We start from the raw sequence: 17,954 nt of genomic DNA, 5'->3' as shown, positions 1-17,954 counted from the left end.
ATACATCATTATATAAGTTTAAGGTGTATGGCATGATGATTTGACTTGCATGTATTATGAAATAATTACTGCAGTAAGTCCCCCATAATTTTAAATAGTCTATCTTTAAGAGCAGTTTTAGGTTCACAGCATTATTAAGCAAAGAGTAAGGACATTTACCATATACTCCTTGCCCTCATACATGCATAGCTTCCCCGATTATCAACATTCCCCACTAGAGCAGTGCATTTGTTACAACTGATGAACCTACAATGACACATCATTATCACCAAGAGGCCATAGTTTACATTAGACTTTACTCTTGGTGTTGTACATTCTATGAGTTTTGCCAAATTTATAATGACATGTAGCCACCATTATAGTATCATACAGAGTAGTTTCACTGCCATTAAAAAAAAACCTTTGAGCTTCACCTTTTCATCCCTCCCTCCTGCTAACCACTGGTAACCGCTGTGTTTTGTTTTGTTTTTTTTTTTTTAATTGTCTTCTACAGTTTTGTCTTTTCCAGAATGTTGTATAGTTGGAACGATATGTGGTCTTTTCAGATTAGCTTCTTTGAGTAAAATGCATTTAAGTTCCCTCCATGTCTTTTAATGGATTGACAGTTCATTTCTTTTTAATACTAAATAATATTCCATTGTCTGCATGTACCACGGTTTATTAATCCATTCACCTCCTGAAAGACATCTGGTTGCTTCCAAGTTTGGGTAATTATAAACAAAGCTGTTGTAAACATCTGTGTAGTCAGTGTTTGTGTGGACATAAGCCTTCAACTTCTTTGGGTAAATACCTAGGAGCACAATTACTAGATAGTATAGTAAGAGTATGATTAGTTTTGTAAGAAACTGTCATACTGTGTTCTAAAATATCTGTACCATTTTGCATTCTAACCAGCAATTAATGAGAGATTCTATTACTCCACAAGCCTGCTAGCATTTGATGTTGTCAGTGTTCTGGATTTTTGCCATTCTTAGAGGTATACAGTGGAATCTCATTGTTGTTTTAGTTTGCATTTCCTTGACGATATGTGATATGGAGCATCTTTTCACAGGCGTCTTTGCCATCTGTATATCTTCTTTGATTAGGTTTCTGTTCAGATCTTTGGCTCATTTTTAATTAGGTTTTTTGTTTTCTTATTGTTGAGTTTAAGAGTTCTTTGTATATGTTGTATAGAAGTCATTTATCAGACATATGTTTTTCAAATATTTTCTCCCAGTCTGTGGCTTATCATTCTCTTAAAAGTCTTTCAAAATACAGAAAATTTCAATAAAGTCCAGCTTATCAATTCTATCTATCATGAATTATGCCTTTGGCAATACATGTAAAAAGTCATCACCAAACTCAAAGTCATGTAGATTTTCTCCTATGTTATCTTCTAGGATTTTTATAGTTTTCTGTTTTACATTTACTTCTGTGATCTATTTTGAGTTTATTTTTGTTAAGGATGTAAAGTCTGTGTTTAGCTTTTCTGCATGTGGATATACAGTTGTTCCAGGACCATTTGTTGAAAAGACTATCTTTGCTCCATTGTATTGCCTTTGCTACTTCTTCAGTGATCAGGCAATTACATCTATCTATCTATCTATCTATCTATCTACCTATACATATCTATTTCTGGGCTCTCTAATACATTCCCTTAATCTGTCTGTTCTTTCTCCAGTACCATATTGTCTTGATTACTATAGCTTTATAGTATGTCTTGAAGTTGGATAGTGCCACTCCTCCAACTTTGTTCTTATCCTTCAATATTGTGTTGGCTATTCTGGGTCTTTTGCCTCTCCAAAAATCTTTATAATCACTATGTCAATATCCACAAAGTAACTTTTTAGGATTTTGGTTAGCACTGCACTGAATCTAGAGATCAAGTTGGGAAGAACTGACATCTTTGACAATATTGAGTCTTCATACCCATGAACATGGAATATCTCCCCACTTATGTAGTTCTTCTCTGATTTTGTTCACCATGGTTTTGTAATTTTCCTCATATAGATATCATATTTTGATAGATTTATGCCTATGTATTTCATTTGGGGGTGCTAATGTAAATTATATTCTTAATTTCAAATTTCACTTGTTTATTGTTGGTATATAGAAAACCAATTGACTTTTGTATATTCACCATGTATTCTGCAACTTTGCACAATAGATTATTAGTTCCAGGAGTTTTTCTGTCAGTTCTTTCAGATTTTCTACATAGATCACCACATTATCTGCACAGTTTTACTTTTTCTCCCAAATTTTTTATACTTTTTTTTTCCTTTTCTTGTCTTACTGCATTAGCCAGGATTTGTGATACAATGTGGAAAAGAAGTGGTGAGAGGGGATATTTTTGCCTGTTCTTAACCTTAGTGGAAAAGCTTCAAGTTTTTCACCAATAATATGTAGTTAGCTGTAGAGTTTTGTAGTTATTCTTTATCAAGATGTGGAAGTTCCCATAAGACTAAATTTTCTCTCTTTTCTTAGCATACCAATTATACTCTTTTTTTTTTTACTTGTTTAGTGGTCGCTCTAGAGTTTGCAATTTACACTTACAACTAATCCAGATCAATTTTCAAATAATACTAAACCACTTCATAAGTAATGTGAGTATATTATAATAACAAAATAGTCCTAATTCCTTCCTTCCATCCCTTACATCATTGCAGTCCTCCGTTTCACTTATATATAAATATACCTGAGTGTGTATACATATATACACTTACATATTGTGTATATACACATTGTTGATATTATTTTAATAAACTGTTATCTGTTAGATCAATTAAGAATAAAAAATAAACATTTTTATTTTACCTTCACTTACTACTTCTCCACTGCTCTTCCTTTCTTTATGTAGATCCATGTTTATTATCTTTGTTATTTTCCTTCTCTTTAAAGAACTTTTAAAAAAACTTCTTGCAAGGCAGGTATACCAGAAATAAAATCCCTCGATTTTTTTTGGGAAAGTTTTTATTTCTTCCTTACTTTTGAAGGATAACTTTGCAGGGTACAGAATTCTAGGTTGGTGGGTTTTATTTCTCTCCACATTTTAAATATTTTACTCCACTCTCTCCTTGCTTGATAGTTTCTGAAGAGAAGTTGTTCCTCTGTAGGAAAGACTTTTTTCCCCCCACTCTGGCTTCTTTTAGGATATTTTTCTTTATCTTTGATTGTCTATAGTTTGAAAAACATATGCCAAGTTATAAAGTTTTTGGCATTTGTCCTGCTTGGCATTCTCTGAGTTTCCTGGGTCTGTGGATTGGTGTCATTAATTTGGGAAAATTATCAGTCACTATTGTTTCAAACATTTCTTCTGCTCCTTCCTCTCTTCTGCCCTGGTAGTTCCATTATGTGCATGTTATACCTTTTATAGTTGTCCCATATTTCTTGGACATACTCTTCTGGGTTTTTCTTTTTTTTTTTTTTTTTCTGTTTACGTCTCAGTCTTGGAGGTTTCTATTGAGGTATTCTCAAGCTCATAGACTCTTTCCTTAGGTTGTATCAGTCTGTTGAGAAGCCATTAAAGTCATTGTTCGTATCTGTTACAGTGTTTTTGATCTATAGTATTATTTTTGGTTCTTAAGAATTTCCATCTTTTTGCTTACATTATCCATCTGTTCTTGCATGTTGTCTGCTTTATCCATTAGAGTCCTGAGCATATTAATCATTGTTTTATTTCTAATTCCTGGTCTGATACTTATACCATCCCTATCATATTTGAATCTGGTGCTGATGCTTCCTTTGTCTCTTTGAACTGTGTGTTCTTTGCCTTTTAGTATGTCTTATGATTTTTTCTTGATAGGCAGGAATGGTTTACTAGGTAAAAGGGAATGTAAATAGACCTTTAGTATTATGGTGGTAATATGTAGGGAAGTGGAAGCATTCTATCATTCTATGATTAGGTCTCAGTCTCTTAGTGAGCCTGTGCCTTTAGACTGTGAACTTCACATTTGTTTCTCAGTCCTCTCCTCCCCAACCAACCCCCCACCCCCCCTTGCTCAAGTGGGACAGGATGGATAGAGTATGCAGGAATGGAGTATTTCTCTTCTTCTATGTGGAAGGCTAAAACTATCTGGAGCTTGGTATTTCAATTCCCTCTGGTCAGTGAGGCTCTGATAAAACCCCAGGAGGTTAGGCTCTGGCTAAATAGTTTTCCCTGAGGGCAGACATTGTAAAGAAATACAGAATGCTCTGGAGTGTTTCAAAATAATTCCTTTTCTTCTCCCCATGCCAAGAGCATGAGGAGATTTTTATCTGATAGCCACCATGAGAATCTAGTAGGTTCCAAAACTCACAAAAGTGGATGGCTTCCCAGTGACTGGGTCTCTTTGAAGACTTTAACTCTCAGAGTTGTACGCAGTGAGCCTCCAGCAATTCATCAAATACAATTCAGGTTTCCTTACCCCAGCACTGTCTCCCAGGGAGGTTTCACCTCATGGGGTTTTTCTTCAGTAAGTTGTGATTCTCTGTATTTGACTGTCAGTCTCTCCAATTTGGGGGCAGCTCTTTGTCTCTGACCTAACTTTCTTACACATCTAACATGAGTTGTTGATTTTTCAGTTTGTTCAGCTTTTACTTGTTAGGATAGAGTGGTGACTTCTAAGCTTCTTACATGCCAGAAATTTGTTATTTCTTTTTGAAGTAAACAAATCATTTGAAGTGAAAAAGATGTTAAATCTCATTTCTCCTCCATTTTTATATTCCCATGGCACATTCTAATGAAAAGGAGACAAACCTCTTAAAAATTTTTTTTCTTGCACTTCAATATTCATTTTCTTCTCATTAGCCATTCATAGAAGCCAGTTCGATCAGCAGGAAATGTTTTAGATGACAAATAAAAATGGTTAGACATATTTTCTTCATTATTTCCTTACTGATTCCACCCGCTTTCCTTTTCCTCATGTTGAATGATTACCAGAGAAGCAAGTTATTCACTCATGTTTAAATATCCTTCCTGTGCTGTCTAGCAGATATTAAGAAATTTTGACTTTGCTGATAATTGTTTGTTTATTTCATGATTACTCTAATATTTTCCATCCAGAAGTATAAACTTTTTTTTATTTTAGGAGTTTTGAAGAGATCACTCATAAAAAGAGTATCTTGCCACTGAGATAAAATGAGAAATTTAGAAATCTGAATTTCTAGCATATATTTATTCTCCTTCAGATTGAATCTTTCAGAAGAAAGCTTATTCTCTCACTAACAGCTGTTGATGCTCTCATAAGCAGAGGAAATAAAAATATATAATCATATTGTGTTAAAAAATAAATTTCTGTGTTATCCAGGCTAACTTACAATTTCAAAGTCCTCTCCTATCATCAATTTGATTGATATTTTACAAACATGGGCTTCCAAAAAAATGAAATTGAATTGTATTTCTCCCTTCAGTGTTTTTTTCTCTTTATCCAAAAGTTAAAAGGAAATCCAGACTTTCTCTTTCCCTTTAAAATACATAGTTTTTTCCTGTAATAGTAATTAAGTTGGTGGTATACTTACTTGATGGTGCTACAAAATTCTGTGCACATTTTCTTGTTGTTACATGGGTGATAGGCAGAAAGATAATCAAAATCTTCCCAGCCCACGTCTGTATTTTCAGGGATAGGACATGAATCGATGTTATGTGGCCAAAGAACCAACTCATCTTTCACCTCAATCCTATTTTTTCCCCTTTCAATGCCAGCTTCTCTTTTATATAAAACTCTATATATTTCTTGGATTATTTCCAAGACTCCTTATTCAGGATTTTAAATACTTTAATTGAGTTATCTAGGCTTATGCTTTATAACATTTTCCTGAGAATTTTTTTCCACATTTTAAGCAACAAGAACAAAACAGGGGACTGGCATATAAGCTTCCATTAATAATAAGTGTGGTTGGAAAAAATCCTAGACTTTATTTGTTGCCATTAATGCTATGATGCAGACCATTACAACATGTCTACCAATATGGTCATGTAAATTTTCATCTTTAATGATTCTGTTGCTACAGATTGATGAATACTCCACAGTAAAAAGTTTATTTGCTTTATAACAAAATTATAACCAGGCAGGATAAGAGCCTCTAGAGCAATACTTGCTTCATGGTAGGGGGCATCTGCATCTCAAATTGCTCTGCATCTGGCCTCTAAATCATTTGTACAGGAGATGGTACTGCCAGCCAAGAAAGCAGGAAAAGCAAGGCCTATTTATCAATATACAGAGCACAGTATATTTGGTGTATATATAATTTATTCCTATTTTTTCAAACAGAAAACTAAGGAAAACTAAGCCAGGCTTGATAGTTTAGAAATGGAATAAAATTTATAAATCGGGAACTGTGCTAGAAAACTCAATGTGCTATTGTTACCACAAGTAACAATTACTGTCTTAAAATTTTTCTAGACCAAGGTAGTATCATAGCAAACATGTATAGAAATAAGAGATAACCCATACTTCGCCTATCCTATGCTATATATTCAGTTATTTGCTTTAGGTTAGATATTATGTTTTATTCTCATTCCAAATGTATAACATAGATTGCTCAAAGGATTGCTCTAATTTATAGGTTAGGTAACTGAGGCTCCAAGAAGTAAGTAAATTTGCTCAAATTCATAGCTAGCATGCAGCCACTGTGGAAATTGAACTTTTTTTTCCTGTTACCTAAATCTATTTTCTTAATGACTCAGGTATTTACTTATATTTCTGGGTATGTATAAATTTTATATCTATTCCAACATCTGAAATAGTTCTCAGGAATAGTAAGAAAATAAATATATAACAAATTCAGCTCTAATTTGAGGTTCTGGAGTTATTTGCTGCTATTCAAGGATGAGTGGCTGTTCCAGAATCAGGGCAAGGTGTACTATTGGCCAACATGCTCGTGCATTTGCAGGAGCCAAAAGAAAGACAGAATTGGCCAAGTTGTCTTCAAGGCAGTGTTCCCAAGCATGCAGAGACCTGTCACTTTTCTCCTACGTATTAGCCTGTTTCACTTTCTACATAGCTTTCATTACGATGTGAAATTATTGTATGTACTGAATGAAATTTTGACTTCTCTTTGCCTCCTCTTACGCTAAAGTAAGCACCTCGAGAGTATGGTCCTTGTGATGTTGTTTTCAGCCAAATCCTCAGAATTTAGAACAGCGATGGAATATATGAGCAGAGTGAATGGATGAAAGAAAATTTCTTGGAGGAGTTGTAAAGAACTGTGTATATGGAAGTGAAGAGCAGTAAGGAAACATTTCCAAATAGCTATTGGCTTTATGCTAACTTTTTCTTACTGTCTGAGAAACTCTCTGATATAAAGTGTTATAAATGGAAGTTGGAAATACTACTTGGAAAGAAAAAAGAGACATTGTTAAACAATTACTTAGGATCAGTTTAGTCAGAGAGGATGGAGAAATAATCCTAGGAGAAAACTTTTAATAAAAAATAAGATACTCGGGCTTCCCTGGTGGCGCAGTGGTTAAGAATCCGCCTGCCAGTGCAGGGGACACGGGTTCGACACGGGACACCGGTCTGGGAGGATCCCACACGCCGCAGAGAAACTAAGCCCATGCACCACAACTACTGAGCCTGCACTCTAGAGCCTGTGAGCCGCAACTACTGAAACCTGTGCGCCTAGTGCCCATGCTCTGCAACAGGAGAAGCCACAGCAATGAGAAGCCCACGCACCACAACAAAGAGCAGCCCCCGCTCTCCACAACTAGAGAGAAGCCCGCACGCAGCAACAAAGACCCAATGCAGCCAAAAATAAATAAAATTAAATAAATTTATAAAAAAGAAGATACTAAATGAGTGGACGAAAACCGAAGTGTCAAAATATTGACAAAGGAAAAATATCCTAACAGTTTTTTTCTCTCTTAATCACCTGAGCTCTATGGCATCTGAAGGTGTAACAAAAGTAAATTTGGCTTTTCCAAATACATAATATTCAATACTGGACATAACAATGCAAAAATTTGGAAAATTTGCCAGGTTTGAAGGATACTTGTAAGAAGAGATCAAATATAAAGATTGGCGATTACCTTTCAAAGGGCAAAAGAGTCACGGCTAATCAGTTGATGAGGTGCTAGGCTATCTTCTTGGAACCTGTGAGTTAAACGTGAGAGAGATTTCTCCCACAACTAGGAACAAAAATCTCATTAACCTTTTAGCCAGTTGAGCTGACACACACGAGATTAATACTGGAGTTAAGAAAAAAAAAAAAAAAGCAATAATGACAAACCTTGAGCCTGTCACTGCCACTTTTTAAGTATTATATAGGGAACTGAAGGGCATGGAATCCAGGTGGTATTTTCATTTTTCATTTTCATCTTTTTTCCCCATTTGAAGGTCATACCTTTGGAAGAGAAAAGAAGACATGAAAAATGAACAGCTGGTTGCATCAGTGGCATCAAAGAACAGGATTTGGTTTTTTGGACCATGATTATGCTAACAAAATTATTAGCTCCTGCAGTGCAAAGTACATCTCATGGGTCCGTAGAGGACATATTTTTCAGGACATTCACTGGCAAATCAAGAAGATTCTTAAATCTTGAAAAGGACAGCAAATGCCTGAGGAAAGGTCAATAATAAATAATATGATGTATATCAATCAAAATACAGAGAAGAAAAACAGTGGTGTGGATACTTACTATTTCTAAGGAAAAAGTAGTGTGTTTAGGATGCAACTAAATGTCTTTATACTTCTAAATAAAAATACTGAGATGAAGTATAATGAGATAAATATGAAATCTTAACATAAAGAAGGCAAATGTGGGATGGGGTATCAATTTAAATTGCTGTAATGAAAGCTATACCATGCTCAGGAGTAACAATCTGACTAAAAAATGGGAGTAGAATTTTATGTCAAGTTTATAAATAATTATTTGTAAACTTACTTAAAAGGAAAACAAAAACACTTGGTTAGAGAAGAAAGAGATATCAAAGGCATTTTATTTCGGAAATATACTTCTGCCTAACCAATCACAATGATTTCTTAGTAAAGATTACAAAACAGGGAAAGCGACAGGGTCTTAGTAATAGAGTTTTTGTAGGAATTCCATTTTAAGAAAGTCTGATATATGATAAATTCATGAGGTATTTTGCCTTGATAATAATTTTCTCTTTCAAATATTTTAAAAAGAAACTAGAGGATCTTTTTATGTTGATGTAATACTACCTCATGGGACTTCCCTGGTGGCACAGTGGTTAAGAATCTGCCTGTCGATGCAGGTGACACGGGTTTGAGCCCTGGTTCAGGAAGATCCCACATGCCGCGGAGCAACTTAGCCTGTGTGCTACAACTACTGAGCCTGCGCTCTAGAGCCCACAAACAACAACTACTGAGCCCATGAGCCACAACTACTGAAGCCCATGCGCCTAGAGCCTGTGCTCTGCAACAAGAGAAGCCACCACAATGAGAAGTCCACGCACCACAACGAAGAGTAGCCGCCACTCGCTGCAACTAGAGAAAGCCTGTGCACAGCAACAAAGACCCAACGCAGCCAAAAAATAAATTTAAAAAAATACTACCTCATATGGAGAAAGAAGTAGAGAAAGAGATGTTGTAAATGATAACATTTTAAAATAACTTAAAAAAAAAGTTCATTTTGCCTTCTAAAAGTCTATATTTGCCAAGGAACAGAATGTGCCCGACACTTTAACTAAGGATTTAGGAGCATAAAAAATGGCTTAGGGAAAGAGAGAAAGGTATGATCCTGTGACCTAAATTTGTAGAGCAGTGGTTCTTACGCGGGGGCAACTTTTGCCACCTATGTAACATTTGCCTACATCTGAAGACATTTTAGGTTGTCACAACTTTGGGATACTACTAGCATCTGGTGGGTAGAGGCCAGGGATACTGCTCAGTATCCTACAATGCAGGGCATCCTACAATCCCCTTGCTTCAACAACTATCCAACACAAAATATCAACATAATTAAAGTTGAGAAATCCCACTCTAGGTAATAATATAGCTCCATGAATACGTGAGATTACAAAAAAATAAATCACAAATTACTACAATGAGAAAAAAGAGAAAACATCAGAACAATCATGGCTATACTTGAAACTCCCTGTTGAAGTTGGAAAGCAATGTTTATACTTTAAAGAACGCCAGATTTGGATTTGGCAGGCCTGGTATCTAGTTCTGTTTCAGCTAAATTCTTTTATAATATTGAGGTGGAAACAAGTCTAGTAGTTATGAGTTGGAGTTACTGAATAACACAGGAGGATGCACACCCTAAATCTGACAGTTACTAGCTGATAACCATTACAGGTTCCTTTCATGAGCTTCATTATATGCTTTTTTAGCCAGAGAATGGGGATGAAAATATTGTCTACCTTATAGTATTTATTTTGTGTGTGGATATTAGGTGCAATAACAAAATTAAAGCACTTAGTAAAATGCTTGTAATAGTGTGGGGCAAACAGCACCTTTGATTTATTAGTATTTTTACCCATAAGTTAAGAATACTTGCTAGGATGATCTCCAAGATAAAATTTAAGATCTGAAATTTCTTTTTAGTTAATAGACCCTATAAAAAAACAATTACTAAAACTGAAGGAACAAAATATACAAAAGTGATCTATTTAAAAGATCCTATTTAAAATAGTGGCATAAGCCATGAAAGGATGCTTAACATCACTAATCATTAGAGAAATGCAAATCAAAACTACAGTGAGATATCTCACACCAGTCAGAATGGCCATCATCAAAAAATCTACAAACAATAAATGCTGGAGAGGGTGTGGAGAAAAGGGAACCCTCTTGCACTGTTGGTGGGAATGTAAATTGATACAGCCACCATGGAGAACAGTATGGAGGTTCCTTAAGAAACTAAAAATAGAACTACCACACAACCCAGCAATACCACTACTGGGCATATACCCTGAGAAAACCATAATTCAAAAAAAGTCATGTACCAAAATGTTCATAGCAGCTCTATTTACAATAGCCAGGAGATGGAAACAACCTAAGTGTCCATCATCGGATGAATGGATAAAGAAGATGTGGCACATGTATACAATGGAATCTTACTCAGCCATAAAAAGAAATGAAATTGAGTTATTTGTAGTGAGGTGGATGGACCTAGAGTCAGTCATACAGAGTGAAGTAAGTCAGAAAGAGAAAAACAAATACCATATGCTAACACATATATATGGAATCTAAAAAAAAAAAGAAACTGGTTCTGAAGAACCTAGGGGCAGGACAGGAATAAAGATGCAGACGTAGAGAATGGACTTGAGGACATGGGGAGGGGAAAGGGTAAGCTGGGATGAAATGAGAGAGTGGCATGGACATATATACACTATCACATGTAAAATAGAAGCAGCTGCATAGCACAGGGAGATCAGCTCGGTGCTTTGTGACCACCTAGAGGGGTGGGATAGGGAGGGTGGGAGGGAGACACAAGAAGGAGAAGTTATAGGTATATATATATATATATGTAGAGCTGATTCACTTTGTTATAAAGCAGAAACTAACACACAATTGTAAAGCAATTATACTCCAATAAAGATGTTAAAAAAACAGAGTGGCATAAAACTGTAGTACCCTAAATTCTAAAATACAGTAAATTTTGAAAATGATACTAAAAAAGACCAAAAGAGCTTTTACATTTAGTGCTGGGAGTGAACACAAGAAAACACAAACTTCCAATCTGGGAAAGATAAAGAGGGCAAAGTAGAATTATGCAATTTCTACTTTGACTGAACAACAACAAAAAAATCAAACATGATTAAGAAGCTCATTGAGTTGGGACAAAACCAGAATCATTGTTTGATTTGTTGAGCTACAATTTGATGACCAAAGGCACTGAAAACTAACATAGAAGACAAGACACCGAGCAAGAACCAGACTCTTTACAAAAGCCTGTCTCCAGCCTTGGATGATGAATGTCTTTCAAGTTTACTAAATAGTACTTCAGGAGTATTAAGAGTGCAATTTTGAGAAAAACTAAAGAAAGAAGACCTGAAAAATATCATCCTGATATTTCTAAAAGAAGAGCAAGTAATTGGGTAGATTCTAGAAAGTCTAGACTACTATTTCCCAACAGGCAGTCCATTCCATAACTCTGTCAGGACCGTTTCTGCATACCATCAGTATTTGTTTTTAAAAAGAATGTTTTGATTACTTCTATAAATGGAAACCAAGTGTCACTTACTACTAATAGAAATATCATGATGAATATAATGAACCATGTTTTAAAATTCTTTCTAGATGCTCCTGCCTGCCGAAACTCTGAGTCTGTGATCTGGTTTTTTTTTAAATCGGAATATTAGCAAGTGTTACTAAAGCACGTTAATAAATGCTATTACCAAACTGAGACATCCTTCTTGATGAATATAATTTTATAACTGAAAAGGGAATGAAGGGAATGATTTGACATCCTTTAATTAATATCATATAATTATTCAATTAATAATCATTTAAGTCAGTGTATTACATGAAGTGATTTGAAGTTCAGCTGAAGTCAACTTGTACAACCAGAGTATTATGTCTTGCTTGAGGCAAATACGCCGTAGAAACTACCAGAATCACCTGGGGAGTTTTTAAAGTATACCCATGCTCAGGGCCCCCTAGCAGAGCTGCAGATTCAGTTGACCTGGGAGGTGCCCGGGTACCAGCATATTCCCCAGACTCCCAGGCGATTCTAATATACAGCCAAGACTGAGAATGCTGCTCCAGAACAAAACACTCAGTGGAGCAGATTATTTAGCAAATTGTTTGAGGGCTCTTAAAATGAATTATTTAATACTAAAATCCAACTTCATTTTATTTTCTGACACAATTTGGAGACTAATAATCAAGGCAAGATCACAGATATGCCGAATGCTGATTTCAGCAAGGCATTTAACAAATCTTGATTATATTGCAGAAAGATTTTTTTGTATGCTAATTAATAATAGAAGTAGTTTGACTTATATCTGGTTAAACTACAATCCATAGTATATCTAAAAGGTGTGCAGTGTGTGTGTGTGTGTGTGTGTGTGTGTGTGTGTGTGTGTGTGAGAGAGAGAGAGAGCGACAGAGAGAGACAGAGAGAGAACGTGTCCTATATAAAGTCTAATCCTCTACTTTGACGATTGTAAAATCTTTATCTGTGAAGTGAATAGGATGCTGACTTGTAAATACTGTGGTGACATAATATTATGAACAACATATAATTCTTGGCATAACAAAGGTCTACTTTCAAAACAACCTTATACTAAAATAGTGATGCTAATGTTTAATAGAGGGAATAAAGCTGACTCCTGGATTCTGAGATAAAGACTTGGCTATGAAAGGATAGGATAATGGTCTTGCAGTTTAGAAATGTATATATTAAAAGATGTAGGAATTTAGCAGCTTGCATGTTCCATATGAAACACCGGAGTGTCGTGGCTATTAAGACAAAACAAAACAACCCTCCCTAATGTGAGTTTAGCTGCATCAAAAGAAGAGTAGTCGCCCTATCAGGATATATTTTATTCTCACTCTGTGCAAGTCATACTGGATTTGAGATTCTGGTTTGTCCAAAAAGGAATGAATAAGATAAAGAAGGATCTTGACATGTGGTGATATTAAAAAAAAAAAAAATTCAAAGAGCTGGTAATTTTTAACTTGGAAATTAAGTGTGTATGGTGAACACAAGCAGAAAAAAAAAAGGTCATTTGGCTAAGAACTGACCTCAAATCAAACCTCAAATTGTTGTCATACAATGAATGGCTTGTCCTTAAGGTAAGGACATCTCTTACATCTGGAATTTTCCAACCAAAGAGAGTGACTTCATTTGAGAAACAGCAAAGGTTGGGTGCTGGCAATGTGGTGAGCATTTGTACAGTGTTTCCCCTTAGCTCCCTTACAGGTCTAACGTTCACTTAACATGTGGTTCTGGGGAGCAAGCAATTTGTTTAAGATTATGAAACTACTTAATATCAGAAATGGAATTACAGGTAGGGGCTTCTAATCCTCTTTTAATATGGACAGTTGGTCTTTCTTGAAGAAAATAGTTATATTTTGCCAATTTATATATTTATCACATTCTCCTTCTATATTCTATTTTAAATGACCACAGAGAGTATGAGAGATGTGGAAGTGAGTTTTCTGGCTTGCAATATGAATTTAACATGTATTGTCAGCTTTCAAATCCTAAGTGATTCAGTCTTAATTACATGACTCAAGTAGGAGTCATGTATGTATGTGGGCACATAAAAGGTAAAAAGTACATCTTCTACCATCTTATAACAGTTTATATTTGGCATCTGGGGTAGTGCTTTAAGTTCTATTAGAATGTATTAGTCTGTCACAAAACAAGCTTTAGAAATTATGGCCTTAAGCACGTTCTTCTTTCTGTGAATGAATGAAATATGATTGTTGAAAATAACTTCTTAACGGCTTCCATTTATTTTATTTTATTTTATTTTATTTATTTATTTTTTTTGCGGTACACGGGCCTCTCACTGTTGTGGCCTCTCCCGTTGTGGAACACAGGCTCCGGACACGCAGGCTCAGCGGCCATGGCTCACGGGCCCAGCCGCTCCGCAGCATGTGGGATCCTCCCAGACCAGGGCATGAACCCGTGTCCCCTGCATCGGCAGGCGGACTCTCAACCACTGCGCCACCAGGGAAGCCCCCATTTATTTTTGAAACCTGTAAACATGCTGTGAAAGAGAAATAAGCTTTGGCATTTCCCTTCAAAACTTCTTCAAATTGTGCATAAATATTGCCTTAGTAAACTAAGCAGGAAATAGCTGTTCTTTGCATGGCTCAGGACATCCTGACCATAATCAAATTGAATGAGTGAAAGATCTGTAACCCATATCAGATTTAAAGTCATCCAGCTCTCATAAAATGCCTGAGATGTGATTATAAAATGAATTAATTATAATCTTTACAGAGGTGTCATTTGCACATATTTAATTTTGCATGTTTTTGAAGGCTAATAAATCAGGTAAAAAGAAGTATATGCCAAAAGCCTTAACAATTTTTACACTCAGTTAGATGAGGTGTTTTTTCTGTTACTTTAGTAAATAGCCAAAGTTTCTGCCATGAAACTCTATAGTTATTCAAACACTCTAAACAGAATAGTAATATTTAAGTATTTTAAATTATTTGTAACTTTCAGTAGATGTTCACTATACAGTATTTAAATAAATGGGCAAGCATGAGCAATGAAATAAGATATTTTTATATATTCACAAAAATAAACTCCTCCTGTGGCTCTATACTTTATTAGCCATGTGATTGGGCATGCTACATTTTTGTTCATATCTTCTCATTAAATTAAATAGCATAATGTATGTAAAGTGCTTAAGATAGGCCTGACACTCAGAAAACATTCAATAAGCCTTAATTACTGCTGCTGTCATTGTTAAAACTCTCTCTCCTTTTGATTCTCTATTTAACAAGCGTGGAAGATATATAGTTGGTAAAAAGGCCTATACAATGGAATTTCTCTTTCCTTTTTTACATTAAAATATAGAATATTTCTGTTAAGAACTGAATGCTTGTGTCTCCCTCAAAACTCTTAACTTGAGGGGCTTCCCTGGTGGCGCAGTGGTTGAGAGTCTGCCTGCCGATGCAGGGGACATGGGTTCGTGCCCCGGTCCGGGAAGATCCCACATTCCACGGAGTGGCTAGGCCCTGAGCCATGGCCGCTGAGCCTGCGTGTCCGGAGCCTGTGCTCCGCAACGGGAGGGGCCACAGCAGTGAGAGGCCCACGTACTGCAAAAAAACCCACAAAACTCTTATCTTGAAGCCCTAACCCCCAATGTCATGTATTTGGAGATGAGGCATTTGGAAGATAGGTTTAGATGAGGTCATGAGGGTGGGACCTTCATGATGGGACTGGTGCCCTTATAAAAAGAGAAAGAGTCCTGAGAGCTTTCTCTCCCTCCAGCCTGCTCCCCTAATGTCTGGGTGCTGAGGACAGACCATGTAAGGACACAGCAAGGAACTAGCTGTTTACAGCCAGGATGCCAGACCTAACCAGACACTAAATCTGCCAGCACCATGATCTTGGACTTCCTAGCCTCCATAACTGTGAGAAAGTCAGTGGTTTAATCCCCCCAGTCCATAGTATTTTGTTATAATAACTGGAGTGGAATAAGACAATTTCACTCTCCTACTCACTTGCACAGGAACATAGTTATGCACAAAATATAGTATCCAAAAGACTTAATAGACCGTCTATAAAAAAATAACACTGATTCATACTAGGTAAATACATTTCCTCTACTAATAATGTAGCCTGATCACCGGAGCTGTGCTCCTAAGTCATGCTTCCCACAGGTTATATCCTAAAATGTTACTTGTTACATAGATGTTCTGAAAAAAATATAAATAAAACCCCACAAAGTGTCAATGTCAAGTAAACTTTGGAAACAAGAGGTATAAAAATATTCTTCGGAATCCTGCATTGTAATGTTTTATTATATGTTATAGTTATCCAGAGTTTCCTTTCTTTGGAAAACAGCACCTCAACCTCTTTCCTGAAGTTACTCTCCTCGATTGTGTGCAGTCCCGGGGGAATGATAAATCAAAGGAGCCCTTTATATATAAAAACACCAGATATGTAACCCAAACTAGCCAATTGAATCCTATCTCCTATGGTTTCTAATCTTAATCTGAATGACCCAAGGGCTGCAATAATCGACTGAAAGACAATTGGAGCTCATGCATTCCATGGTGGTGACCGCACAGGATTTGTTATAAGTTCTTACTACCCAGATCCTGGCTTCTCTATTTTCCAAGCCTATTCTCCATCCTTGTCAATTCTGTGAGCTACAAGATATACAACAATTATATCTCAACTCTGTTCAATTTAGGTAATGTCTTTGTTTTACTTGCAGTGAAAGGAAGTTAAATGATAAACACAGACAAAACAAACAAACACACATACAACCTGCCAACAAGCCAGGAAGGAAATATGTGTGTATACGTATGTATCTGTACATCTCTCTCCCTCTCTCTCTCTCTCTTTCTGTCTCTCTCTGTCTATATCTATGTTTTACCCAATACTTCTCAATCTGATTTGACCAAAAATCTCCTCCCTCTCTGCTTCACCCCCCTTATCCCTTAGACATCTATTAGCTCCAGTTAACATGCTTTGAGCAACGTGTTCTGATGAATTAACTGTGTCTGTGAGGAATATGTTGAAACTGAAGAATTGAGTCTGGCATTCCACAGTCCATTACTGCCTCCATCCCATTCACTTCCTCCACTTCTGCACATCATCTTCACTGCATCTAAGTGACTGCATCACATTGCTCAAAAAATCCACACTTACACAAGGAAACTCGTTTTGGATTGTCTCATCTGGGCTTTCGCACAGGAATGTAAAGAAGTGCCATCTTTCATTAGGTTAAAAAATGAGATAAGAAACTCACCTAGGTTACTGTGCTTCCTCCCCCTGCTTTCATCTATATTGGCTTAAGGCAGTTAATCAATAAGCAAGGACAAGGGGTGAAAGCATATGGTCTTTGATATTTAATAAACGAATTAGTGGTGGCCCTTGCTTAAGCATATAAATTAATAAGCATTAGGTCCTTTACTTAATGAGGAATTCCCCTTTTAAAACCTGAATGAATTATCGAAAAGACCATGGCATAAATTCAAAGACATTTTCTGACCTTCTAGTCTTCTGGCCAGCATGAATTTTTAACAAGATGCTGTATATCTGGAAGGTCTATTAGAAATTGTTCATATGAAAACTTTGCTTAAAAAAAAAAAAAAAAAAGCTAAACTAGTGAGGTAAAGAAAGTACCTAAGAGAGCAAGAGAATATGTAACTTGTGCAATGTTGAAGTTTTGCAAAAAGTTTTTATGATCTCACATTTGCTCTAAAATAATAAGAAATAATAGTTTTGTTTTTATTGATTTTATCTCAGATCATATTTTAAAATGTTCAACACTGTAGGAAATAATAGGAACATAACTGTTAATATGTATTTTAAGGGTAAAAGTTATAGGTAATAATAAATGTTTTCTGTGTTCTTGTATCATATATTGCATTACAAAATTTGTTCTATA

The sequence above is a fragment of the Leucopleurus acutus genome (genome assembly GCF_964270905.1).
Source record: "Leucopleurus acutus genome assembly, chromosome: 5".
Taxonomy (NCBI): domain Eukaryota; kingdom Metazoa; phylum Chordata; class Mammalia; order Artiodactyla; family Delphinidae; genus Leucopleurus; species Leucopleurus acutus.
This window is presented reverse-complemented; position numbering follows the sequence as displayed.